Consider the following 27108-nt stretch of genomic DNA (forward strand, 5'->3'; position numbering starts at 1 on the left):
TCCCCCTCAAATCCAATTCCTATGTTGAAGCCTTAACTCCTGGTACCACAGACTTGACCTGTATTTGGAGTCAGGGTCTCAAAAGAGGTGATTAAGTTACAGTGAAGTTATTAGGGTGCCATCTAATCCAATATGACTGGTGTCCCTGTAAGAAAAGGAGATTAGGACACAGACACACATGGAGGGGAGACAATATGAAGACATAGGAAGACCACCATCTATAGCCAAGGAGAGAGGCCTCCTGAGAAACCATCCCCGCTGACACCTTGATCTTGGACTTCCACCCTAGAGGACTGTCAGAAAACTTATTTCTGTCACTTAAGCCATTCAGTCTGTGGTATTTTGTTATGACAGCCCAAGCTGACTAATAGTGGTCAACACCTGTGAAGGGGAGGAAAAAGTATCGGGCAGAGGAGAAGCCCAACCACCATGCGAACCCCCCACAAGTCTTAGCTAAGCTGGCAGGGAGCTTTGGGGCAAGAACAATTCACCAGAATCACAGAATACCCGTACTTTCGTGCTCCACCTCATTCAGTCGCCAGATGAGGGCTCTCATCTGTATGGCTGTGACCTCAGGCTAGGTGGCTTTCTGCAGCTGAGGTGGACTATCAAGGAGCTAATTGATGAGCAAAGGCTGTCTGCACCCCGTGCTCTTCACACTGGGCACAGATGGTGCCATGTAGGAAGAGCCATTCTCCATGTCTATCACAGTCCACCCCTTGCCCTGCCCAGAAAACATGCTCTCCATGTATATTCAGGAAGGAGTGTCTTGCCAGATTCTACTGGGCCTCTGTCTCTGTGAGAAAAAGTACACTCAGAGCCACACTAATACTTCCCACCATCATCCCTTTCCTCCACGGACTCCGTAACGCCTACAGTTAGTAAGGGTAAAGTCTCAGAATGCCTGGATGGCCCATGGTAAAAGAAGTTCATAGGTTCAGGGAAGTGACTAAGTTTGAAAGCATGGATTCCGTGCAACCCACACATCCATCTTTTTAGCACACTCCCTGGGAGGGTCTAAGGGACACTCTCCTCACCACAGTGTAAAGAAATGGGCCGTCAGCACCCCTGGAGGACTCTGTGGTGGTGTCCTCTGTAGGCTAAAGGTCAGGGTGGGAGATACTGCAATAGAATAGGTTTCCCGATCTTTTTTTTTTTTTAATTTTTTTTTCAACGTTTTTTATTTATTTTGGGGACAGAGAGAGACAGAGCATGAACGGGGGAGGGGCAGAGAGAGAGGGAGACACAGAATCGGAAACAGGCTCCAGGCTCCGAGCCATCAGCCCAGAGCCCGACGCGGGGCTCGAACTCATGGACCGCGAGATCGTGACCTGGCTGAAGTCGGACGCTTAACCGACTGCGCCACCCAGGCGCCCCAGGTTTCCTGATCTTAATGGGAATAATTGGGAGCTGGACAGTTAGAGGCAGATGACACTGCAGTCACACTCAGGGATGGTCCTAAAAATCACCGGTGAAGGGAATCGCCCCACAGTGGGCAAAACTTGCTGCTGTCCATCGGTGTGGAAGAAGAGATCTGGATCTACACTGACTCGTGAGCTGTGACTCACAGAGGAGTTGCCGGTGGGGGTTGGGAAAGAGGAAAATTGAAGAACCGGTGGAAGGAGCTCTTAGAAGAATGTGGTAACCTCTTGGAACGTGGCCAACCTCCATGGAATGTGGAGCGATTTAAGTTCTCTGCAAATCCTCACAAGAGTCATTCACCCAAAGTAAGGTTCTCCACGATCAGTTGTACAAGATGACGTGCTCTGTAGCTGCCAGCCCTTTCCCCATCACCCCATACAATGACCGTGTGGCCGGGTGGCAGGAATGGGGATTATGTAGCATTCAGCCAGAGGGTCTTGTCCTCACCGACAAGGATCTGGCTACTTCCAACATCAGAGGCCAACATGGAGCCCCTGATATGTCACTTGTTCTCCAGAGAAGCTACCTTTGAAGAGATTCATTACACTGGCTTCTTTCACGATGGAGGAGGCAGTGATCTGTCTTCAAAATGATAACCTACACTCTGAGTATGGATTTGCCCTTTCTGTCTTCAGTGCTCTGCCAGATCCCCAAACGTGGACTTGAAGAACTCCTCATTTGTAGTCATAATAACCCTTACAACTTTTACTCCACCCAGGGCACATTTTCCGATGACGGTGGTTCATGAAGTGGGCTAGTCTTACCCCATGGCCCACCACCACCCAGAAGCGGCATCAATAGAACAGTAGAATGGCCTCTTGAAGGCTCAGTCATGGTAACAGATGGGAGGAATACCCTGAAAATTATTGGAAGCCGTCCTGTAGGATTTAGCATGTGCTTCTGACCTATGGCTAATGTTTGGTGGCTTCTCCCATTATCCAGATCCATGTGTCTAGGAATCAAACGTTGGAGATGGCAGTATCCCTGAGTCTCTTATACCTAATCCCCCCAAAACCCATTCGGAGACTTTTCCATCTTATCCTGTGATCTTGAAACTGGTGAGGCTGGAAGTCCTAGAACCCAACAGAGGACCATGTCACCAGGGAACACAGTCATAGCACTGTTAAATTAGAATCCGAGACTGCCCCCTGGCCACTTGAATCTCCTCATGCTGTTGAGTCAAAAGCCTACAAGAGGTCACTGGGCTGAGCAGAGTGACGGATCTCAATTACCAGCGAAAAATTGGATCGCTACACAGCTGGTCAGGGAGGTTTAGGGGGTTCGCCCAAGGGATTCCTGGAGATATAGCCTCTTGGTACTTCTCCCCAGCTGTCCTCATCCAAGGAAAGCTGCAGTGAAGTCAAGGACTCTGGTCATTCAGGTATGAGGGTTTGGGTCACTATCACTTATCAGAGAACCTCCTCATCCAGCTGACCCACTGGTGGAGAGGAAGAGGGACATAGTGTGGGAAGACGGGCAAGTCGCGTAATAATGCCACTTACGCCTCATCATCACAGCCACGGAAGAGGAATATGCAGCAGATCTGTTTCTGTTCATTGTTTTCCTTCTCCCTCTTCCCCACCACCTACGTTTCAGTATAGGAAGAGCACTGTTAGGGCGAAAATGTTAGGTTTCCCGTGGGTATATGGCTGAATTGACTTCACCTACGGTGATATCACAACTGATAAAATTGTGCGTGTCCCCTCTGCGGAAACCATGATTTTTCTTTTACATAAATGACAGACAAGAGGGGATGGACTGTCTAGGATATTTTCCTTTGGCCCTCTAGACCCACTTTGCAACTCTCTCCACCCTGCTCCGCGTTGGGGAGGCGTCAACCAGGCCCTGTGCTCTGGCTTCTAGGTGGGATCGGCCAATGGGAGGCAGCCACAGGGACTGGCCAGTGGGCTGAAACTCTCCCCTCCCTCCTCCACTGAGAGGTCCCTCCCCCGACGGCTCCTGTCTGGCAGTCTTCTCCACAAAGCTGCTCCTCTCAGGCTCTGGAACATCCTTCTCCTTCACCTCTTCCAGCCCCGTGGTGATGGCTTCCTTCCATTGCTAGCCTCAGGCCAGTGTGCTGGCCTTTGTTTCCTTCTCTAACCTTGGCCACAACGTGGTAACTATCAGCTTCTGTAAACTCTCCTCGATGACCCAGTATGAGGGTCTCTTCTATTTTCTGCCAGATCCCAGCTTTTTCCAAGTAAAAAAGCCACTGGAACTATGTTTAACTTATGAAATGTAACTTACATGAAGAAAAAGATACATAGCATTTATCTAACATTGAGCACGGAGTTATAAATTGAATACCCATTTGTCTGGGTTCCCCCAACCCAAATCAAGAACTCAGGAGGAGGCCATTCCCCCCAGAAGCCCACCTGACCTTGTATACTTCTTGCCCATGACAGTCCCCTTCCTCCATTGACAGATTAGTTTTTGCTGTAACAAGTTACCACGACTTTAGTGGCTTAAAACAACACCAATTTATTACTGTATAGTTCTGACCATCAAAGGTCTAAAAATGCATCTCACAGGCTAAAATCGAGCTGTTGACAGGGCTGCATTCCTTCTGGAGGCTCTAAGGAGATGATGGATTTCCAGCTCCTAGACGCTGCTTGCAGCCCTGCGCCCGTGGCTCTACATCACTCCAACCTCTGCTTCTGTCCTCACATCCCCTTCCCTGATTCTGACCCCCGGATTAAAAGGACTCTTGTGGTGACATGGTGTCCCCTGGATAACCCAGGGCGATCGCTCCGCCCCCAGACCCTTAACTTACCCACGTCTGTAAATATAATATATTCACAAATTCAAGGGATTAGGATATGAATATCTCTGGGGACTGTTATTCCGTCTGCCACACCCACTGTCTGGACTTTTGGGGTACTCATTTCTTCGAATAAAGCTATTTTTTAAATTACTTGATTGGGGCTATTCATCACTATCTAGTGACTTTTTTAGTCAGGCCATGCCATGGCCACTGGCCAGCCTATGGTGAGCTTTTCTCACGGCACTGAGAGGTATATTATTATCTGCATTATTATTCCCATTTTACAGACAAGGGAAATGAGGCTCAAAGATCTGAAGCTTCTGATTGCTCAGTTAATGAATGTCAGAGCTGTAAGCCAACACCCTAGTCTGTGTGAAACCAAACCCCACCTGCTCTCTACTCCATCATGGGCTCCCCGGGAAGAGAAGGTAATTCCTTTTATCTGCAGATAAAAGGAGATTAAGGTGGGACACGCCCGTGCAAAAGCAATCTCATTTTGTCAACACGGCAGCCCCAGGAGTGGACAAAAACGTTTCGTGCTATAAGCCCTACGTAGATACCCCATGAAGGATCGGTAGCTCTGATGTACATTTCCCTGAAATTTCCATTTGCCCATTTTATTGTGTGTCACTGGGTTCTGCAGAAGGAAAAAAAAAAAAAAAAAAAAAAAAAACAAAGAACAAAATACAAAAGGAAAAAAAAATCTACCCACCAAGTCACCTTAGCAGACGCACGGCTTGTTTCATGTGAGCGGAACGGTCTGTTGGGTTAATGGCTCTAGTAACAAAACGCACGCCAGGGTCATTATTTATAATGGGCAGCGACGAAAAGCAGTAGCAAAGCTGGCACGTAGCGACAGGCAGTGTAAAATTTTAATTGCGAGGCATTTTCTGGAATTTGATTTGAAACGTCCTGTGGTTATAAAGCGAAAACAGCTTTCAGGGAAGATGGGCATTGAGACCAGGCTAAGGTTTGAGAACCGTGTGCATGTTTGCTTGGAACATCTGAGAAAGGGCTGCCAGCCAAGTCTCTTCTCCCTGACACTTACAGTGCGTTACCAGCAACCTAGAAATCATCTGAGAACTAAGTGCTTAGCCCACTTAAAACCTGAGCAGAAAAACAGAGTTAGAATCCCTGTTCTAAACTCAGTTCAAAAATCCTTGTCCGGCACGTGCTACATTCTGTGCCGGGACCGGTGGGTCCGGCTTCATCGTGGCCACCCATCAGGCCGGGGAGGCAGTAGACCGGTCGTCCTGGACAAGCGAGACTTCCAGAAAGTGAAGAGCTGGGCGACAAAGCGAAAAACAGTGAAAAGGTTAGGGCGAGGAAGCCATGTAAAAGTCGTTTACAGAAGGCACCGCTTTTCAAGTTGTAGATTTTGACCCATTTAATGGGCTAGGGGATCGACTTAGTAGATTTTGAAAAATGAAATAGGACAGAATCGAAAATACCAGAGTGTGTTGCCCAGTGAAGATGTTTATATGCTTTGATGGGGGGGGGGGGATTCTTGTGTGTATCAGGTCACAACGGGAAATGTATTTCTTAGCGTGGGTCATAGTCCAAAAAAGATTGTAAAGCCCTGATTTAAAGGAAGCGGCTGTGAATTGGTTATAAAACTATAGGGCCTATTAATCAAATCCATTATACACATCTGCTTTTCTTGAAAAAGAAATCACCTGATGATGTGAGCAGGTCCGGGAGCCCTTTCTCTGCTTTGCGTCACAGAGTGTGTCCCGGGACACGATAACCTTAACAACGGCTGCCATCTATGGGATACTCACCATGTTCTAAATGCCTCATGTGTATTCACTCTTCACAACTGTTTGACTTTACGGGGGGAGGGACACCGGGCACAGAGACGACCACTTTCCCACGTAGCCAGGAAGGGCAGAGTACAGCCCGGAATTCAGTGAGACCCCAACCTTCTGGTCCAGCTTATATCCCGCTGATCTCTGCTGAGACTGTAAACCCTTTGCAGGCAAAACCTCCTAAGTCACCTGGCGTATTTTTGTTTGCTCTTGGATATGCACCGGCATCATCTGGAAGCTCTGGGTAGGCCTACCCCAAGAGGGAGCACCGGAGGGCAAGCCTTCCAACGGAGCCGGAAGGAAACTGCATGCCTTTGATGATCTGCCCCCAGAAGATCACCTATATGGACTCCTCCGCCTTGCCCTGTTGGCGAAGCAGAACCAAGCCCAACCAGACTGGGTGGGAGGGGACACAGACCGCACCTCTTGAGGGTTTAAAACCACCCCCACGTGACGTTCTCAATCATCTTAGTTTCCAACTAGTGTATGAAGAAGGCTTCCTTCTCGACCAAGTGGATTTTCTGGGACGTGGGGGAGCGAGTGGCTCAAATTCCCTGTGATGCACAGGGCCCTTTGTGGTTAATAATCTGCCTCTCATTATAATGATCTGTAGTCTCTATCATAACAAATGGGCTGGAACCACAGATATATTTACTGCCTTAATTTAGTTGCGAGCATTAGGCTTCTTTTGAAGCATTCTCTCTCCATTTGGACTGAATGCCTTTTATCTAGGCTTATCTTCAATGTCAATAAGTTTAGCATTCATCAACAGCTGGAAGCCCCGATATTATCCATCTCTCCTTCTATTAATCTTCTATAAGTTCATCTTTATTGCCGTGAATCCATTCATCACCCCAAGCCGTCCTTCGCATTTGTCTGGTGTTCCATTTAGCTAAGCCAAACTCTATTTCTTTAGCAGGACTGAAGTTCTTTGTCATTTTAATAGTTTATAGAGCTTTTTCTTAGAGCTGGCACAGAGTGTCAGATTGTCCACAAAGACCAAACGGATGGCAATAATATTCTTTGTTGGGTTCTGTGTTAACCCGAGGGCTCTCGGGTAAATTTATTCCCAAGAAGACCCACCAGGTCTGAGTATCCCTAAAATATTCTACATTCTGTAAGAAGACCTCCACGGGAACACATCTCCCCTGAGCACAACTAGACTCTACCTTTTATCTGTTCGTATCATTCTATGTAAACTTCAGTCCAGATTCTCCTCACCTACCTTCTCCCTAATTGATGCAGGCCAAGTATGGGTGGCTCAGTTCGTGAAGCCTCTAACTCTTGATTTCAGCTCAGTTCATGATCTCACGGTTTGTGAGATCAAGCCCCATGTGGGGCTCTGCGCTGACGGTGCGGAACCTGCTGGGGAATCTCTCTCTCCCTCTCTCTGCCCCTCCCCAGCTTGTGCTCTCTCACTCCCTCTCAAAATAAGTAAATGAAATTAACAAAGAAAAAGAAAAGGAGAAATCAATACGATCCATATTACGAGCTAGGAAAGGAAGAGATTTGTAAGTGAGGGAAGGGGAGGGGTGCAGAGATGGGGGAAGATACAGAGAGAAGCAAAAGGTTGGTTCTCTCCAGAAAACGGTCACCGAAATCCAGAGCCACACCAGGGAAGCAGACAATGCTCTCCAGGTCAGGACCGAGATTCTAGAGCAAGCAGGAGATGAAGATTAGGAATCAGAGTGTCATAATCAGGGTGACTGGGATGCCCCAGCCCAGGGACACGCCCCTTCATCCTCAGACCCAGCCCTGCCCTGGGGCAGGGCTGGCAGGTGAGCAGATTTGAGCTACTCGGCTAGTTGCTGGGCTGGCCACGGGACATGGAAATACTGGCCTGGGTGGAACCCTCTTGGGAGAACGATAATCTGCATACATTACAGGAAGCATTCTTTGCTCCGATGCTGGGTTGGGCAAGGAACAGGGTATTTAATGGGCAGTGCTGGGGCAGTTGATGACAGTCTCTGCTCTCAACACATCTGCCGTCGAGGCAGACCCACGCAACAGGCATAGCAACTGACCGCGTGAATCACTTACGCAGGACAGGCCCAAGAGCTCAGATGGGAGAGATTTTCTGCTGCCTGAGGTCGTCAGACTTCACAGAGAAAGTAAGGCTTGGAGAAGCAGGAGAGGGCACGTCAGGTTCCACTGACCAAGACCAGTCTGACCAGGGTGGGCGGAGTGAGACTGCACGCGCCCCTTTGGCATCTCAGAGATCATTTCCTGGACCCAGGTCCCTAGGGAAACCCGCAGTGTTCAGGAACTCCGCCGAGGCCTGCCAGTAATCAAGAGAAGAGCCACTTTGTCACAGGTGCTTCTGCTGCCCCGGAAAGCAGCCGTGGGCCCTTTCTGTCGGCTTCAGTTGTGGCTGTGAATCCTTTGTGGCAAAGTTTATTTATTTTGAGAGAGGGAGGTGGGGAGAGAGAGAGAATCCCAAGCAGACTCCACACTCAGCATAGAGCCTGACATGGGGCTTGACCCCACAAACTGTGAGGCCATGACCTGAGCTGAAATCAAGAACTGGATGCTTAACCGGCTGAGCCACCCAGGCGCCCCACGGCCGTGTATTCTTCGGGGCAGCAGAGGTCCTTCTGGGTCTCAGTCACCGGCTCTCCCACTTAGAGGGCACAAGGCAGCACGAATGCTCTGAGCACCTTTTCAACCCTTCTGAACCAGGCACTGAACCTGCGTAAACGCCCCCCACTTCCGGCAGCCCAACGAGGCAGGTCTGAAGGACGGCCCTATTTTTTTTTTCCCAATAAGAAAACAGGCCCAGAGACGTCCAGTAATTTGCCCGAGGTCACAAGGCTAGCAAGAGGTACTGACTTCAAAGCCGGGCAGAGTCCAGAACGTGCACCCTGACTGCTCCGATGTGCCTACTGCTTAACAACCCCTCCCCGCAAAGCCCGGCACCCAGGGGCGGACTCCGGCTTTGCCACCGGGGAGGTTAGATCAGCCAAGTGTTTAGACGCCCTTGGCACAACTCAGGTCTCTTCATCCTCGAAAGACGCTCTCCTGAGCGACAGCTGAGAACCCACTTCCATGCCGCACTTGCATAGGACTTAAATACTGAGGCTTCTCCCAGGGGGGAAAAGGCCCCCAACCGAGTCGTGACTCCCTTGCTGTCCTTGGGCCCCAGAACTCTCAGCAAACAAGAGGGGAACCCAGCAGAACCCTCAGAATCCCATCTACGGGGCTCCAGGGGGTTGCAAGGAACACTTCAGCCCAGCTCTGTAGTTTGTAACCCGTGCTTGGGTTCAGGCGGCCGGTGAGAAGTGAGATCAAACCCCCGGAATCCTGTGGGCGCATTTTCCTGGAAGGACAGGCTTCAATCACAGTTTTCCAGGGGCCTGGGACCGGTAAGGAGTGTCTGGCCCTTGCTAGATCCGCAGTGCCTTGTTCCTGCTCCATCAGTCACTGCAGGCCTGCAACAAGGGAGACAAGCTTCTCTACCACCGGCTTTGGGGACACTTAGGGCCCACGCCCAAGCCAAGCAGCATTGGTAAGGCCCTTCCACACAGACCTGGCAATAACCATTACTTCACGAATAACCATGAGCTGGTAACAAGCCACAGGCAGATGATACTTACGGAATTATTCTCAATTCGGTAAGGTGGGGTAAGGGTATCGTGATCACGTTCTTTTCCAGGCCTTAGTCTCTGGGATGGGGGAAGAGCTGGGGGATAAATGAAAGAAGAATGGAGAGAGTATTACCATCTTTGAAGCTGGAGCTGACCACTTAGGGGTTCCTTAGAGCATTTTACTTTTGATTTTTTTTTAAATTCCATAATGAAAAGTTTTTAAAATAAAACTAAATCAAAGCCACTGTTCTTGACAAGATGTAGATGTCTGAGCCAAGCGAAAGTGGTACTTCTCCCAGAAAGGGAAGCCTACCGACTCCCCCGCAGGAGCATGGAGGGGAGCACTCTTGCCTACCCCCCAGCCTGTCCGGTCCCTGGGGCGGGGGCTCAAGCAATTGGCGCTAAACTAAGCCCGGGAAAGGAAACCAAGTGAGACGTGGGTCCCGAAGGGTTCGCGAGGCTGGCATTCTCCCACCCGGCGTCTTTGGGCACCTCACCTTCCAGGTCTCAGGTTTGCGCTCCACAAAATGGTTGGACGTCCGGCGGGCAGGTGCGTGGACGGAAAGGAGGTCCGTGGGCGCGCCCCCAGAGTTGTACAGGGGAGGCAGAGTCTGGCATTTTCCTGAGATGGCTCGGGGCCGCGGGGGTGGATGGAGGAGATCAGGAGTGGAAAGAAGGAACACACGCGCGCGCACGCACACACACACACACACACACACCCCTCCTTCTTCTTCTTCCCCCACCCCCCCTCAAGGGGCGGTCCCCTGGTCCCCTGGGGGAGGTTTTCGGGCCCACGACCCGGGGAGGACGGCGCCCTGGAGAGCTGCGGGCCGGGTTCGCAGGACTGGGGTCTGGGCCGCTGCAGCCGGGTGGCCGGCGCCGCGGCGGCCCCTCCCCGCCGTCCCCTCCTCCTCGCCTCCTCCGCCCCCCCACCCCCCTCCTCCGGGTCCCCGGCAGCGGCGGCTGGAGGAGCAGCCGGCGGCGCAGCGGCCGCGCAGCCTTTGTCTCGGGGCCGCGGGGCGGCGGGGCCAGGCGCAGGCGTAAGTGACCGGTGGCCGGGCCGCCGGGGGCTCGGCGGGGAGCGGGCCGGGGGCGCGGGCGCTCCCGGCGCGGGTGTCGGGCCAGACGGGCGGTGCGGGCGCGCGGGCGGGGAGCCGGGGCCGGTGCGCGCCCCGCGAGGCGGTGCGGGCGGCGGAGCGCGGCGCGCGGGGGGCGCGGGGGGCGCGGGGCTCGGGGCGCCGCAGCCTTGTGCCCGAGGCCGTGCGGCGTGGGTGCAAATCCTGGCGGCTGTGTTTCTCCGGGCAGAGGCCACGCGGGGACGGAGGAGGCAGAGAGGACAGGCAGTGATGGAGAAACGGGAGAGGAGCCGGCCAGCGTCACCATCACCATCACCGCCACCATCGCCTCCACCATCACCATCACCACCATCACCATCCCCATCCCTGCCCGTCGCCCATCCCAGCTGCCCCGGACCTCCCCTCCCTTCTCATCTCCCCCCTGTCACGTCAACTTTACCAGATTATTTCCTTTTCCTGGGTGATACTTTGAAACGGCGACAGCGTGCTCCAAATTAGGAATAAGTACCTCTGCTGTGGGACATTCGGGCGCCTCTCCTTTGCCCGTTCGCGACCTCAGTTTTCCCATCAGGAAAAGGACCACAGGGGTGCTCCGTTCCTCACAGTCAGCCTGTGATGGCCGGCAAGCTTTCGGTTTTTCTAATCTGGTGCCAGAAAGGGTTTTAGAGATTACATTTTTTCTCTCTCATATGGTGAGAGATGTTCATATGGTAAAGTGGTATTTTCACTGGGTTAAATAACCCGGAGTTTTCAGTTCTTCTCTCCTTTGATTATTGAATGGCAAAATGCCAGTAGCAAATAGAAGCTAAGGAAAATGAAACTTCGACTAAAATCATACCAAGAATAGAAGCAAAACAGGTATGTCTGTAGGAAAATCACCCAAGACGGCCGAACGCAATGACTTTCGTCTCAAGTGCAGAAAGTGCCCTTTTCGTGGGTAGCGGTTGTAGATGTCCTTATTCGGGATGCATGTAGTGGCCCCTAAGTGCTTTGCACCCTACCGGAAGAATGTTTAAATTGCTGTGTTTCAAAGCTGGCACTCACCTGGTCCAAGGGACTGCTGAGCCGTAGGAGCAAATATCAACCCAGCCAGAGGGATTGTTAGGAAGCCCAGCCCGACAGAGCACAGGGATCTTCTTGTGAAAAGCAACTTACAGAACACAAGATCCTAAACGCTCTGCATTTTGGCCCACTAGGGCGAAAAATGAGTCTTGACCTTTCCGTGTCTTACATTCTAGTCTGAGAAAGGCAGCTAGACGGTCCTAAGTTGCTTGGTAGGCTTGGACAGTCAGCGTGGCAAGGTTCCTGTTAAACAGGGTGATGAACCACATGTACGGTTTGCCCTGGGTCCTCTCCTACTCGGAGAAAAAGAAAAGTGACCGTCTTAGCAATAATGTGGACCCAACTGAGCTGTTTTCGTGGCTCGAGTTAAAATACCTCAAATGTTGAAATATAATTGTACGTCATTAACTTAAACCTGTCTAATTGGTGAAATGGGGCTTTTAGTATATGTGATTCTGTGGAGAGTGACTTTGAAGTTATCTTCCTTTCTAAAAATACTTCAGGGCCTCAAACTTAAGTAAGGCGGAGTCGATTGAAAGCAGTGACATTTTTAGAACAAAGATTTAAAGAACTCCTTCACCATGTTTTTAGTGCTGGATCTTTGGGAAATATTAGCATCCTAAGGAACTTCGGTGCCTTGGGTTGTTGCTGAATTCTGGTCTTACACCCACGTGAGCTGTTTTAACCCCTGTGAATTTTGATATCCCCATATGAATTATACCACAATTTTAAAATAATTCATTTCTTTTATTGAAGTCTGATTTACGTATGTGCAATGCATCGCTCCTTACTGTACAGCTTGGTGAATTTTTATCTATGTTTACCCTGTATTATATATGTTTATCTATGTTTACCCTATATTACCTCTGACCTGAACAAAATACAAAATATTTTCACCATCCCGGAGTGTCCCCTCATGTCCCTCCCAGACATAACTGCTTGTCTGACTGCTCTCAACATACAAAAAATAATTTCTTTTAAATTTCCCGCTGTTAAATCTGGTTGGCCTCTTCCTTCAGCAGTGATGACCAAATCCAGGCCCTGGGCCCAGCACTGTGTAGGCATGAGCCTTCTCCTGGAGAGCAAAGAAGGCAAATAATTAAACGAGCAGGAGTAATACTGTATATGCAGATGCAGAAGGTCATAAAAACTCAAGGCAAGCCATAGCCCAGTTTTGGGGCCTGTTCTATTTTGTTTTGTTTTTATGAGAGGAGCAGGGAAGGCTTTTTGGAGGATGTGAATATTTAAGTTGGGAACTGAGAAATGAGTAGAAGGTAGTCAGCTAAAACATGTAGGGGGAAGAAAAGGAAAGAGTATTCCAGATGGAAGGAAGTATCATGAGCCATGGCTCAGAAATGAGAATGCATGGCGTATTCAAGGAACAAAAACAAGTCGGAGAGGACGGAAGTACAGGGTTGGGGAGAAGCATGGGAGATATAGCTGGAGAGGCAGTAGGGAGCCAGTCGGAAAGACTAAGGCCATGGGGAGGGGTGAGGCTTTGCTCTAAGGTCAAGGAGAGTCGCTGGATAGGCTTTAGTCACAGGTGTGCAGAATGAGATCTGATCTCTCAGCTGACTGTGTGGTGCGGAGATTATAGGAGGGGCCCGGTGGGAGGCTGCCATGGGCATCCAGGTGAGAGGGTGCGGTGGCCTTGACTAGGCAGTGACAATGAGACTGGGGGGAAATGGATGGACCTGACACACAAGGGTTCGAGGATGACCTTTGGGTTTCTTAGATCTCACAGAATGGGTGGATGATGGTACCATCAGAAATACGGGGAAAGACTCTAGATTGTGTAATACTCTTCTTTGATATATTTCTTTCCAAATACATTTAATTTCAGTTGCTAGTGAGCCTGTGGAACTTTCAGATAGAAATATCTACTAGGAAGTTGTAACAGATATTTATCGGGCGCTTTCTACATGCCAGGCACACTCTGGTCACTTGGGATGCACTGTGAGCACGACAAGGCACCGTGCCCTTGCAAAGCTCACATTATATCAGGCCCGAGCTGCAGCCCGGGGTCTAGCAGATGTACGTAGTTAACTGAAGGCTTTGGAGTCAAAGAGGTTGCTCAGGAAGATTTCAGTGAAAGGACAGAAGCCTGGCATAGCATCCTGAGGAACACTAGGATTCTAAAAAGGAGAAGGCGAGATGGCAGGCATTCAGAGTTCTGGGGAGTGGTCCCCGGCATCACACACAGCTAAGAAGGAAGACAAGGACTAGAGGTGTTCTGTCGTGGTGCTTCTCAAAGTGGGGTCCCCAGACTAACCACAGCAGCAGCAGCACCCAGGAATTTAGAAATGCACATTCTTGGGTTCCACCCCAGACCTACTGAATCTGAATCTGAAACTCTGAGAGTGGGTCCCAGCCATCTGTGGTTTAACCGGCCTTCCAGGTGGTCCTGATGTGCGTTGGAGTTTGAGAACCGTCGCTCTGTTGCATTCGTCGGTAAGGAAATCATTGGTGACTGGAGAGCGTGGCGAAAACAATTTCGTTGAAGTTATAGCCTGTTTGGGGTAAATTTTAAAAAAGGTACCAAGAGTGTTAAACCTTGCCTTATTCTTTATTTCGAATTTCCAGTGTTTCACTGACTTATTTTTTTGTGTGTTTGAATGTGTCTCTTTTATGTATTAGTTGATAATGGATTCCTCTTTTGTCTCACTCTGTTCTACATGATTTCTGAAGTTTTGTTTTTATCTACTTTGAGACACATCCCTTTATGGGCTCTCAATATGTTAGGCCACCTGCATCATTGATAATTGGTTTGCTGCCCTCAACTCTGAAATGGAGGAATTAAAATACCAAAAACAGAGTGCAATCATGAAGATAAGTGAGTCTCGACTCTGAATGGCAGCCGAAAAAACACCTAGATGCTTAAATTAGCTCTTCCAAAAAGTTCCAAGGCTCTATCAGGGATATATGTCTAATTATTTGAACTTGTTACTCATGTGAAGTAATTGGAAGTGTGCCCTTTTCATCTAAAGTGATCCAACAACATAACCATAATTATTGTACTTCCAACGCACTTAAGAAGGAGAGGACTCTTATTAACTGGGTCTTTTCCTGCTTCTTTTGTTGTTATACTCCTGAGTATTTTGTTTCATTTGACAGGAGGAAGTAGAGCACATTACTATGTTTTGCTACCATCAGGGAAAATCTGTGTAGATTTTCAAATCAGAGGAAATAGATGTAGACATTACTCTTATTGCTACCTCAGTTCACAGGGAACACTTTTCATTTTATAAGAATAAAAACTGGTGGTTTTTATTCCAGTGCTCTGTATAGTGAGTAAGGAGCACAGAGGAGGTCTCCAAATATTGACTGGGTGGATGAATGGATGGGGAAGTGGCTAAGTGGTTGGATGGATCAGTGGATGGATGGGTAGATGAATGCATGGACATGGATACATGTTTGGAAGGGCAGATAAAAGAATACATGAGTAGAACAGTGGATGGATGGATGGATGGATGGATGGACGGATGGATGGATGGGTGGGTGGACGGGATGGGTGGGTGGGTGAATGGATGGACAGATGGATAGATGGATGGGTGGGTGGGTGGACGGATAGGTGGATGGTGGATGGATGGACGGGTGGACAGATGGATGGATGGGTGGATGGATGAATGAACGGACAGACGGACAGATGGATAGATGGATGGGTGGGTGGATGGATGGGTGGGTGGGTGGACGGATGGGTGGATGGTGGACTGATGGATGGATGAATGGACGGGTGGACGGATGGATGGATGGGTGGATGGATGGATGGATGGATGCACAGATGGATGGATGGGTGGGTGGGTGGGCAGATGAATGAACAGATGGACGGATGGATGGATGGATGGATGGATGGACAGATGGATGGATGGATGGGTGGACGGATGGGTGGATGGTGGACAGACGGACGGATGGATGGATGGACGGGTGGACAGATGGATGGATGGGTGGATGGATGGGTGGATTGATGAATGAATGGATGGATGGACAGATGGATGGATGGGTGGATGGATGGGTAGATGGATGAATGAACAGATGGACAGACAGATGGATGGATGGATGGACGGATGGATGGATGGATGGATGGACGGACGGATGGATGGGTGGACGGACGGATGGGTGGGTGGACGGATGGGTGGGTGGGTGGATGGATGGGTGGATGGTGGACTGATGGATGGACGGGTGGATGGGGGGAGGGATGGGTGGATGGATGGATAGATGGATGGGTGGATGGATGGATGGATGGATGGACGGATGGATGGATGGGTGGGTGGGTGGATGGATGGATGGGTGGGTGGGTGTGTGGATGGATGGGTGGATGGTGGACTGATGGATGGACGGATGGACGGACGGACAGGTGGATGGATGGATGGATGGATGGATGGATGGATGGATGGACGGGTGGAGGGATGGGTGGATGGATGGGTGGATGGATGAATGGATGGACGGATGGATGGATGGGTGGGTGAGTGGGTGGGTGGATGGACGGGTGGATGGTGGACGGATGGACAGGTGGACGGATGGATGGATGGATGGACGGGTGGACAGATGGTTAGACGGGTGGACTGATGGATGGATGGGTGGATGGATGGATAACTGGATGTGCAGGTGAAAGAGTAGATGGATACAAAGTGGCATGAAAGAGTTGTCCTGTCTAAAGAGGGAAAAGCAATCCTTGTAAAAATACTCCCCCCCTCCCCGTGGAGGGTACAGTGAAAGGATCTGAAGACAGAGGTGTTAATGGTGCTGCTCCTTATTTCTAACATGATCTCATATAGCCTTGTGCAGAAGGATGGTATTGGCCACCCCATCTGCTGCCAGATTTGGGGTCAAGACCCCTTGTAAAATGAAAATGAATGTGTTGTTAAAACTGTAAAGTGCTATAGGAAGGCAAGTAATTCTTATTGTATGTGGATAGACACTGGATTATAGTTTCAGGTGGCTTTTTCAGCGTGTTAGGACTGCTCTTTTGCTCCGCTCTGGAGACATCCAAGTCATCCCTTGTGCCAACCCACAAAAAGTTTCGGCGGGCTCCCTTTCCTACACCTGTCTGGATAGGCAATGCAGTGATCTTTCGCTTAATACAGTGTTTCCCCATATGTGGTAAGCACCACAGGAGCGCATGTTACTTGGCATGTCAAACCTGTGCTTTATTGATTAAAATGAGATGAAACCGTGCAGAAATAAAACACCTAAATCTGATGTGAGAAGAAATACTAGGTAAATTATAACCTAGGCGAGACTCAGCTGTCTATGGCCAAAATTTGTGAAGATGGCAGGTATCCCAATGGCCAACTGTAGGGTGACTCCAGCTCAGTATATCTGAGAGTGGGGTGCATAAACGCAATTTGAAGTTGCTAGCGTTGAGAGCATATCAGGAGCTATTTTTCCTTCCAAGTCTGTCCCTCTGTTGGTGGTAATGGTCTTTGGCGATGGGCCAGCTTCTCTCTTTGTTGTTTATGAAGCGCTTTCACAAACTTTTTCTGGGCACAGAAGTTCTGTTTCGTTGGCCACTTTTATAGATAAGGGGGGAGGAGAAACGTTCCCTGCTGCATCCACAGAGCCAAGACTGTGACTCAGGTGTTCCAACGACAGCAGGTGCTTCCCACCGGAGAACTTGTCAGTAGTGGAGCTCCCCGCAGAGCTTCCCCGTGTCGCGTTGCAGAGATGTCAGCCTGCAGATCTTGTGAATATGTGGATTCTTTTGAAGAACGATCAGGTGGGTGGAAATGGGATCAGAACTGGCCAGTCGCCAGCAAATGGCACATAATGGCGATGACACCAAAGGAAGGTATGCTCCCTGCCTATGCTGTGGGTCCTGGCACGAGCGTGGGAGCCTCCTACTTAAGTTCAGGTTGAATGCTTGCAAAGCAGCTGTGAGCGCTGGCTGCACTGGCCCACCCATGAGGTGGCCACATTCGTGGGGGATATCCTCGCATCCGGGGCATTGAAAACGTAAAGACAGTAATGCTTTTCAGCGAAGCATTACTGGGCACTTGTGACTTCTCAGGGATGTAGTTTTTTGTCAGCCCCTGCAAGAAGATAATTCTCAAGAAGAAAATAGATGCATTCATTCACATTCAGTTTATCCATACATCGTGCAAGCATTTGTGGAATGCGTACTACACACAAGAAGCCATAGATATAAGAAAGGGTTTTTCCCCCCCAAATTACCTTTTTTATAGCTCCTCAACATTTTACCAAAAACAGGAAGTGAGTTGGAAATTAGGTAATAAAGACAAAGAATTTGTGAAATCGCGGGAATGCGGATGAGAACATTCTTTCGACTTTCATGTTCGTTACTGGCCTCAGACATCCAACTGGGCTTCAGAACTGCTTAGTTCCTCTGCGGGCTCTGATAAGAGCTTCTTTGTTGATGTCATCAAAGTCTTCATGGAACATGAATGATGGCCTGGGTTTTTGTGTGAATGATGGCAAATTGTGTATTTTCTAAGACGGAAGGCTTTGTGTTTGCTTGTTGAACCAGGTCACAGCACTTTCGGTAGGAGACTGTCTCAAATCGGGATGAACAGGCCCGTGAAAGTGCGTGGAACTTGGGAACAGGCAGCCTGAGTTCTGGAATGTCTGTGTTCTTGAGTGGATAGGTTTTGGAGTCATACGGATCTACGTCTGAGGCCTAACATGCTGGTTAATTGAGTGAGTCACTTTCCTGACTGTGCCCTACTCTCCTGATTTATAAGGTGGAGATCATAATAGACACTGGTAAGGATATTATAGGGATCCGCTAACAAACTGAAGACTTCCTGTGTCGAGCACCAAGCCAGACATTTCTGCTGTGTTATTTCCTTTAATTCCTACCACACTCTATGAGGGAGATGCCATTCTTAGACCCATTTTACAGACAAGAAGACCAATTAGGTCAGGCACTAAGTGTCCGGAACAGAGCAGCCTTTCGGAAATTTAGCATACATTATTCTAGTCTCTTCTATCCCCTCCCTGTGTGCCAGCCTCCCTGTGCTTCAGTCTCCTCACAAGTGAGTGAAGACAACGGTACCTACACTACCACTGGGCAGTCAACAAAGTTTTGACTGAGAAAGCACCTTATGATGGGAAAGTATTCTGGAAATGCATATGGCCGCAGTAAGTCACCTGGGCACTTCCACGTCCTATAGTGGGCCGTGTGCTGGTGGCACCGTCCGGTGACCCTAAGGAGAAGGCAGAGGTGCCCACGAAGAGGGGTCTTCCCATGTTTATGTCCTCCCTCTCAGTGGCCATCTTGACATCTTCGTAATCTCGCCTTGACATCTGAATGACTGTTAATCAAGACACAGGAGCCCCAGCTGCTGTTTCAAGGTTCAGGGAGGGTTGGAATTGGAGCAAGGAAGAACATAGAGGACGTTACCTTTTATGAGAAATTCGCTTTTCAGTGTTGTCTGTGTCTCTCACAGTAATGGCGTGGACCTTACTTCTGTAGAGAATGTTTCTCAACTGCATTGCTGCTTCCTGCCGAGTGACCACTACTGGCTTTGCTCTTTCCAGGGTGGCACCGAGTCCCATCATGGGCAGAATTGGATTTTCCATGTCCACCTTGTTCAGGTTGGGCTTAGCTTCTGGCAGCGGTGGGGCGAGAGTGTCGTTGGATGGCTACTGGACAGGGCGGGAAGGAGGGAGACCGCTTACCCCAGGCCCTAGGTGTGGCTATCCTGGAGTTGAGGAGCAAATGACAGAGTCAGTTGGGATTAGTGGCAGAGATGAGCTCATGCCTGTCTCGTCGGCTGAATCAGTCTCTCCTTTTCTATAGGATGGAGAAGGAGATGAGAGGGAGAGCCTATGGGTGACTTTGGCCGTGATTGTGTTTCTGCTCATGGGTTCATGAGTTCGTGGGTTACGTTCATGTCCCTACGGTGCACATTGGTGTCATTCGGAACCTGTTTTACGCATCTGTAGGCTGGAGTCCATTTCCTTATTGTTCCATGAGGACCCTTAGCTTGTTTTCACGGGAAACCCTTGTGCCTTCAGTACAAAAAGCGTTGCCCTTTCCTGAATTTCTTACATGGAAATGTAAAGAGATGTAAGCATTCTTATGAGAAAGTTTACTATTTATCTGATGTTCTCAATGTAATAACAGAAATAAAGTCTAACCGAAAATAAACAATTAGCCTCATCAAGAGTAAGCTAAACAAAATCTTAATTTGTATGCTTGCTAATTTTTCCTCTCCATTCCATCAAAGGCAGAAAAGGGATAGAACAAAAAAATGTTTCAACTGTTCAGTGCTGACTTGCGTTGATGTTCAGTAGCCATGACTTTCGGGGTCCAGAGATGATGAAAAGACAGACAAGAGCCTAAGTCACAGAAACGTTGTCCTCTACCTCAGCAGGTGTGGGGAGCAAAGCCTCCTTGCCATGTAGAAAGCTTTCTAGAATAGTCTGCCTTAAGTCGTTTCCCAGAGACATGTGAGTTGAAAAGACCATTGAACAGGAGAGAGGAACCCGGGTTTTAGCTCTGACTCCACTCCGTCTAAGCGTCTCACATTTGCAACCTCTGCGTCTCTTTTGTTTCCTCTTTTGAAAGGGTGGGGATGATAGGTACCAATTGCCAGGACGCCTCCCAGCTCTGCAATGCTACAATTCGGTGCTCCTATCCCTTGTGTTTCCCCCAAATCTCTTTTCTTACATTCTGAACTCAACCACTAACTGTATGCTGTTACCATAATTACCCAATCACTGAACACCACATGATGGAGAATAAAGTCACTACTATTTATTTCAAATGGTTTCATTATTTTGGAGGGAGGGCGGGAGAGAGCTCTATGCATGAAGCTCTAATTACAGTAATATAGTACATTAGATTATAGCTCTCTTCTGCCCTATTTTATTGATGATCATAGCCTGGGAAATACTAGCCAAGATTTTTATCTCTGTGCCCACATTGCTTACATTTCACATATCCAACAAGGGGCCAATTCTCCCGAATGAGGAAAGATGGCCTGACGCTCTGACTCTTAGTTTAGGGAGGGTCCATAGAGGAGGGCATAGGGGCTGGATGAACCCCACACAGAACTCATCAGTGAGAAATACTTTGCGGTGCTGGCCTCGGCTTCAGTCTTCTGTGTCTTTGGCTCAAGCAAGGCCCGCTGGGACTGTGTATCTCAAACGATAGGAGTGTGTCACCGAGAGGCTCTGCCCCATGCCAAGGGTAGCACATAGAATGATCTTTCTAGAGTATACGCTTTTCTTAAATACATCTGCAAAAGAAACAGTCAGATACTAAAACAAACTCAACAAACAAACTACCTAATTGAGTAGACTGCAACATTTGCATAAATATTTTTTTAATTTTTTTTTTTTTACATTTATTTATTTTTGATAGAGAGAGACAGAGCACAAATGGGGGAGGGGCAGAGAGAAAAGGAGACGTAGAATCCAAAGCAGGCTCCAGGCTCTGAGCTGTCAGCCCAGAGCCCGACGCGGGGCTCGAACTCACAAACCTCAAGATCATGACCTGAACCAAAGTCAGGTGCTCAGCCGACTCAGCCACACAGGTGCCCTTATTTGCATAAATATTTAATGGGAAATAGAATACCTAAAAGAAATTTCAAGCCAATAGGGGCTACTTTGGGGCATTGTCCCGAGCCTCACAAATACTCTACTCTTTCAGGCACGTTGGTGGAAAACATTGAAAATGGTCATTGCTAGCACTTATGGAGTGCCCAAAACTGTTCGAGGCATTTTTATGTGATTTTCTGTAGGTTCTATAATTATCTCCATTTTGCAGATGAGGAATCTGAGGTACAAAGAAGTTAAAGAATAGGTCCAGAATTTACACAGTTAGGAAGGGGCAGAGCTCAGACTTAAATCCAAGTATCTCCTCTTTTCACCTGTTCCTTTTGCTGCCTCCACCCCCTGTACAGAGAAAACACCAGCACCCCAAAGGGTAAACTGTCCAGACTACAGATATGACAGGTAGAGCTAATGAAGGGCAAGGGACCTTTGATCTGGAATGTCTCCAAAAGTGACTTCGTGACAAGCATGGTGGCTCTATCTCGAAAGTTTCCTTCCCCGGCTCTTCAGAGGAGCCCAGGACAGAACAGAGTCTCCTGAAATCAGCACGTTTTCTAGAAGTAAGCAAATGTTTCCCCGACATACCTCCTGTTTCCTGATGAAGCCAGCTCCAGTCTTGCCACCCACTGACAGGCCTGCTCTGCTCCCTGGACCACTAAGCCAAGAAGGCCTGGTTTTATACAAAAGGAGAGACCCTGCAAAAACCATACATTCTGTCTTGTCTCTGTGAACTGGATGGAAAATACGTTTAAAGAGAGCTGTGAGCAAAGGGCTGTGGTTGTTGATGGGAGGAGGTATTGGTTCTGATTTGGGTGGTCAAGGAAGGTTTCCTTGAGGCGACGGACCCCGACCCAAGTGGGTGAGGGGGTGCATTCCAAGCAGAGGGAAGGCATGAATGGAAGCTTAGGGTCAAACTGCACAGCAGGTATCTGGGGTCTGGAAGTGATCCTTTTGTGTTGCAGCATCAGATCATGTGTGAGAACAGAGGATGATCGGGCTGTCAACAGGAAGAGGAGCCATAATAGTGATGGCTTTGAACCCCAAGCTAAGGAGTTTGAGTTTTACTAAGTAGCCAGTGGTCTAAGATCATGGAGGAAGAGAAGGAAAGCATAGTGATTTATGCCTAAGGAAATAAACCTGGCCACAATCTGTAGAACAGTAGAGACTGGAAGAAAGGGAGAGACTGTCGGTTTAGAGACCAATTGGGGAGCCATTTAAATAATTCCAGCAAGAGCTAATGAATAGTTTCTGAACAGGACAAAGGCGTGAAACATGGAAAGGGACATACCTTTAACTCCGGGAGTATTGAGGGGGTGGAATCTTCAAATGTTGTTCCAAAATCGGGAATGGAGGGAAATGAAGGAGCCAGATATGACTCCTAAAACAAGGGGAAATATGGTTTAATTAAAAGAAAAATGACTTTCTGCTTCCAGAAAGATAGAGTGTAAGTAATTATCCTTGTCTTTTCTGCTAAGTAGAGCTAAAACTCACTGAGAGTTGGGTATAAAACAAACATAAAACTCTGAAAAGTGGAGAGATGGAGGGAGATCCACTAGAAACTTTAAAGCTTGAAGAAGGACATGGTGGTGAGTTCCCTGAATTTTATCTTGCCTTTTGTATCCCAGAGCCTCATAGCATAGCACTCAAAACATCTAGGCTTCGGGGTGCCTGGGTGGCTCAGTCGGTTGAGCGCCGACTTCAGCTCAGGTCACCATCTCGCGGTCCGTGAGTTCGAGCCCCGCATCGGGCCCCTGTGCTGACAGCTCGGAGCCCGGAGCCTGTTTCAGATTCTGTGTCTCCCTCTCTCTGCCCCTCCCCCATTCATGCTCTGTCTCTCTCTGTCTCAAAAATAAATAAACGTTAAAAAAAAATTAAAAAAAAAATCTAGGCTTCAATCAAAACTCACTCATAACAAGAAGAATCAAAAAAATCTCAACTTGAATGAAAGAAATCAAGCCAACAGATGCCAACACTAAGATGATACATATCTTAGAATCACCTGACGAGGATTTTCAACCAGTCTTCATAACAATGGTCTGAACAATTCTGAACACATTTGATACAAATGGAGGAGAGAATCTCAAGGGAGAAATAGAAGATATAAATAAAAATGAAATGGAAATTTTAGAACTAGAAAACAAGAGAAGTAAAAGACAAATCTCAGTGGATACACTTAACATCAAAATGAAGGAAAGGGAGGAGAAAATCAGTGAACTTGAAATAGGTTAATAGATATTACCCAGTCTGAATAGTGGAGAAAATAGAGAAGAAAGGAAGAAAAGAAAGCAAGCAAGCAAGCAAGAAAGAAAGAAAAGAAAGAGAAAGAATAAAAGAAAGATGAAAGAAAGAAAGAAAGAAAAGAAAGAAAGATAGAAAGAAAGAAAGAAAGAAAGAGAGAAAGAAAAGAAAGAAAGAAAGAAAAGAAGGAAGAGAGAGGAAGGAGGGGAGACTTAGACACAAATATATTCCAGAAAACAGAAGAGAAAGGAACATTTCCCAATTATTTTTATAAATTTATTATTACCCCGATATCAAAACCAGAAAACAGCAGTACAAAAAGGAAAAACAAACCCTATGAATACAGGTGCGTAATCCCTTTATGAAGTATTAGCAAATAGAAATCCACTATATATAAAAAAAATTGTATCATCTCTAAGTGGGTTTATACCAGGTATGCAAAGCTAGTTCACTATATGAAAACCAGTCAATGTAATCTGCCATATTAACAGGTTAAAGAAGAAAAATCGCATAATGTTATCGATTAATGCAGAAAAGGGGTTTGACGAAGTCTAATACCCATTCACAATTAAAACTCTCAGAAAACAAGCAGTAGAAGAGAACTTCTTCAACCTGACAAAGACATCTACAAAAACTCTACAGCTAACATTGAACTTAATGGTGAAAGTGCTTTTGCCCTAAGAACGGGAGCAAGGACGTCCACTCTCATCACCCCTGTTCAACACAGTAGTGAGAGTTCCAGCCAAGGTAATAGGGAAAGAAAGGGAAACACAAGACACACAGATCATAGAGGAAGGAATAAAATTGTCCCTGTTTGCAGATGACATCAATTTTCCACATAAAAAATCCCAAGGTATTCCCAAAAACTTTTCTGGGACTAATAAGTGACATCACAGGACATAAAATTAACAAACCAAAGTCATTTATGTTTCTAGACATTAGTGAAGAACATTTGGAAACTAAAACAAAAAATAGAACACTGTAGTCACTAAAAAAAAAAATACTTAGGTATAAATCTTAAAAATGTATATACAACAGTTACATGCTAAAAACTGCAAAACCCATGAAAGAAATGAAAGAAAATCTAATAACTGGAGAGACATACTGTGTTAGACTAGAAGATACAACTTCGTAACAATGTCTATTTTTTCCAAGTTGATATGCATGTTTAATATAATTTCTGTCAAAACCCCAGGAAGATTTTTTGTGGATATAGACAGAATTATTCTAAAATTTATACAGAAAAGAAAAGGAACTACAATAACTAAAACAATTTTGGGGGGAAAAAGACAATAAAATGGGTGGAATTAGTGTACCCAATTTGAAGATAGTATACAGATGTGACTATTTAAGTCTTTGTGGTATTCACAGAAGAATGGATACATAGATCAGTGGTACAGAATAGAACCCCCAGAAAGTGCGACACAAGTCTAGCACTGATTTTTGACAGAGATTCAAAATTAATTCAATGAAGGATAGTCCTTTCAGCAAATGGTGCTAGGGCAATTGAGTATCTACGGGTTAAAAAAAAGAGAGAGAGAGAGAGCCTTGGCTTAAAACTCATACCTTATCCAAAATTTATCTCGGGGCGCCTGGGTGGCTCAGTTGGTTAAGCGTCCGACTTCGGCTCAGGTCATGATCTTGTGGTCCGTGGGTTCGAGCCCCGTGTCGGGCTCTGTGCTGACAGCTTAGAGCCTGGAGCCTGTTTCAGATTCTGCGTCTCCCTCTTTCTCTGACCCTCCCCTGTTCATGCTCTCTGTCTCAAAAATAAATAAATGTTAAAAAAATTTTTTTTAAAAACCAAAAAACACAAAATTTATCTCAATATGGATCACAGATTTCAATGTGAAACACCAAACTATATAAAACTTTTAGAGGAAAACATAGGAGTGCTTGGTGAAGCATTCTTAGACATGACACCAAAAGCGTAATTCATAAGACAAAAATCAATAAATTGGACTACATCAAAATTTGAAATGTTTGCTTTGTAAAAGACCTTGTTGAAAAGTTAAAAAGACAGGATACAGACAGGAAAAAAAAATCTTTGCAACCACATATTTGACAAAGGACTCTTATCTAGAATGCATAAAGATCTCTCAAAAGTCAACAGTATAAAAACAATCTTGCTAGAAAACAAGTTGCCTGAAGAGACATTTCACTGAAGAGGCTATATTTATGGCAGATAAGCACATGAAAAAATATTCAGCATCACAAACCATCAAGGAAATGCAAATTAAGACCCTGATGAGCTATCACCACACACTTATCAAAACAGATAAATAAAATATATGAACAGTATCAAATTCTAGCAAGAGGTGGAAAAAAATGTATCTCTCATACATTGTGGATGGGAATGTGAAATGTTACACTCAGGAAAATAGTTTTGCAGTCTGTGTAACAACTAAATGTAAATGGAATAAACCAGAGAAAGACTATGAAAAGAAACACTGTATGATCTAACATATGGATGGATAGATGATAGATAGATAGATATTTTTTGTATATTTTCATATATACACCAGAAAAAAGATCAGATTTGTGATTATCAGAGGTAGGGGTTTGAAGGGTGAGGGAACTGGATGAGGTGGTCAAAATGTACCAACTTCCAGTTATAAGAGAAATAACTACAAAGAATGTAATGTACAAAATGATGACTATAGTCAACACTTCTGTTTGGTATAATTGAAAGTTGCTAAGAGAATAAATCCTAAGAGTTCTCATCACAAGGAAAAAACTTGGTGTTTTTTTTAATCTATATGAGATGAAGAATTTTTTTTAAGTTCATTTATCTGTTTTGAGAGAGAAAGAGAGAATGAGTGGAGGAAGGGCAGAGAGAGAAAAGAAGAGAGACAATCCTAAGCAGGCTCCACGCTGTCAGCATAGAGCCTGATACAGGGCTCAATCTCACAAATCGTGAGATCATGACCTGAGCCAAAATCAAGAGTCCGATGCTCAACCAACTGAGCCACCCAGGCACCCCAAAGAATGTTAACTAAATTTATCATGAGAATTATTTCATGATACATGTAAGTTAAGTCATTATGCTGTACACCTTAAACTTACACAGTGCTGCAGGACAATTATATCTCAATAAAACTGAAAGAAAAAAATTTTAATGTTTCTTTATTTTTGAGAGACAGAGAGACAGACGTGGGGGTGGGCAGAGACAGAGGGAGACACAGAATCCAAAGCAGGCTCTAGGCTCTGAGCGGTCACCACAGAGCCTGATCCGGGGCTCGAACTCACAAACCATGATATCATGACCTGAGCCGAAGTCAGACACTTAACCGACTGAGCCACCCAGGTGCTCCTTGAAAGAAAAAAAAAAACAAAACACAAAAAAATTAAACATATGCTTAACATATATCCCAGCAATCTCATCGTGGGCCTTTATCTCAGAGTGATGAAAACCTGTCCACAGAAAAACCTGTACACCATTGTTCATAGCAGCTTTGTTTGCAACCGTCTAAAACTGGAAACAAAATGTCTTACAATAGGTGAATAGTTAAATAAACTGAGGTATGTCCATACCATGGAATACTACTCAGCAATAATAAGAAATGAACTAATGATGCAAAAAACAAATTGGCTGGTTGCTAAGGGCATTATTCTAGGCGACTCGTATGGCAAAAACA

The 27108-nt window shown here is 46.8% G+C and overlaps 1 protein-coding gene and 1 long non-coding RNA gene across 4 annotated transcripts in view; one reads left to right on the top strand and one right to left on the bottom strand.

Moving 5' to 3' along the window:
• Positions 1-5040: 5040 nt before the first annotated feature.
• On the bottom strand, positions 5041-10300 carry LOC131485276 (uncharacterized). The gene is made up of 3 exons (XR_009248742.1): positions 10076-10300; positions 9588-9673; positions 5041-9422 (listed from the first exon to the last, which is right to left on the bottom strand). It is a non-coding gene; the product is annotated as an uncharacterized LOC131485276 (long non-coding RNA).
• An 8-nt stretch (positions 10301-10308) lies between these two features.
• Positions 10309-27108, top strand: part of GPR45 (G protein-coupled receptor 45) — a 110055-nt gene continuing 93255 nt past the window's right edge. The window contains exons 1-2 of one of the 3 annotated variants that reach the window (XR_009248740.1): positions 10316-10618; positions 10884-14986. The gene's annotated coding sequence lies outside the window, so the exon portion shown is untranslated. Of the gene's footprint in view, positions 10619-10883; positions 14987-27108 lie in introns of those variants that run through there. The other 2 variants (XR_009248741.1, XM_058684582.1) reach the window with 2 other exon arrangements.

This window comes from Neofelis nebulosa, chromosome 9 (genome assembly GCF_028018385.1).
Source record: "Neofelis nebulosa isolate mNeoNeb1 chromosome 9, mNeoNeb1.pri, whole genome shotgun sequence".
Classification (NCBI taxonomy): Eukaryota; Metazoa; Chordata; class Mammalia; order Carnivora; family Felidae; genus Neofelis; species Neofelis nebulosa.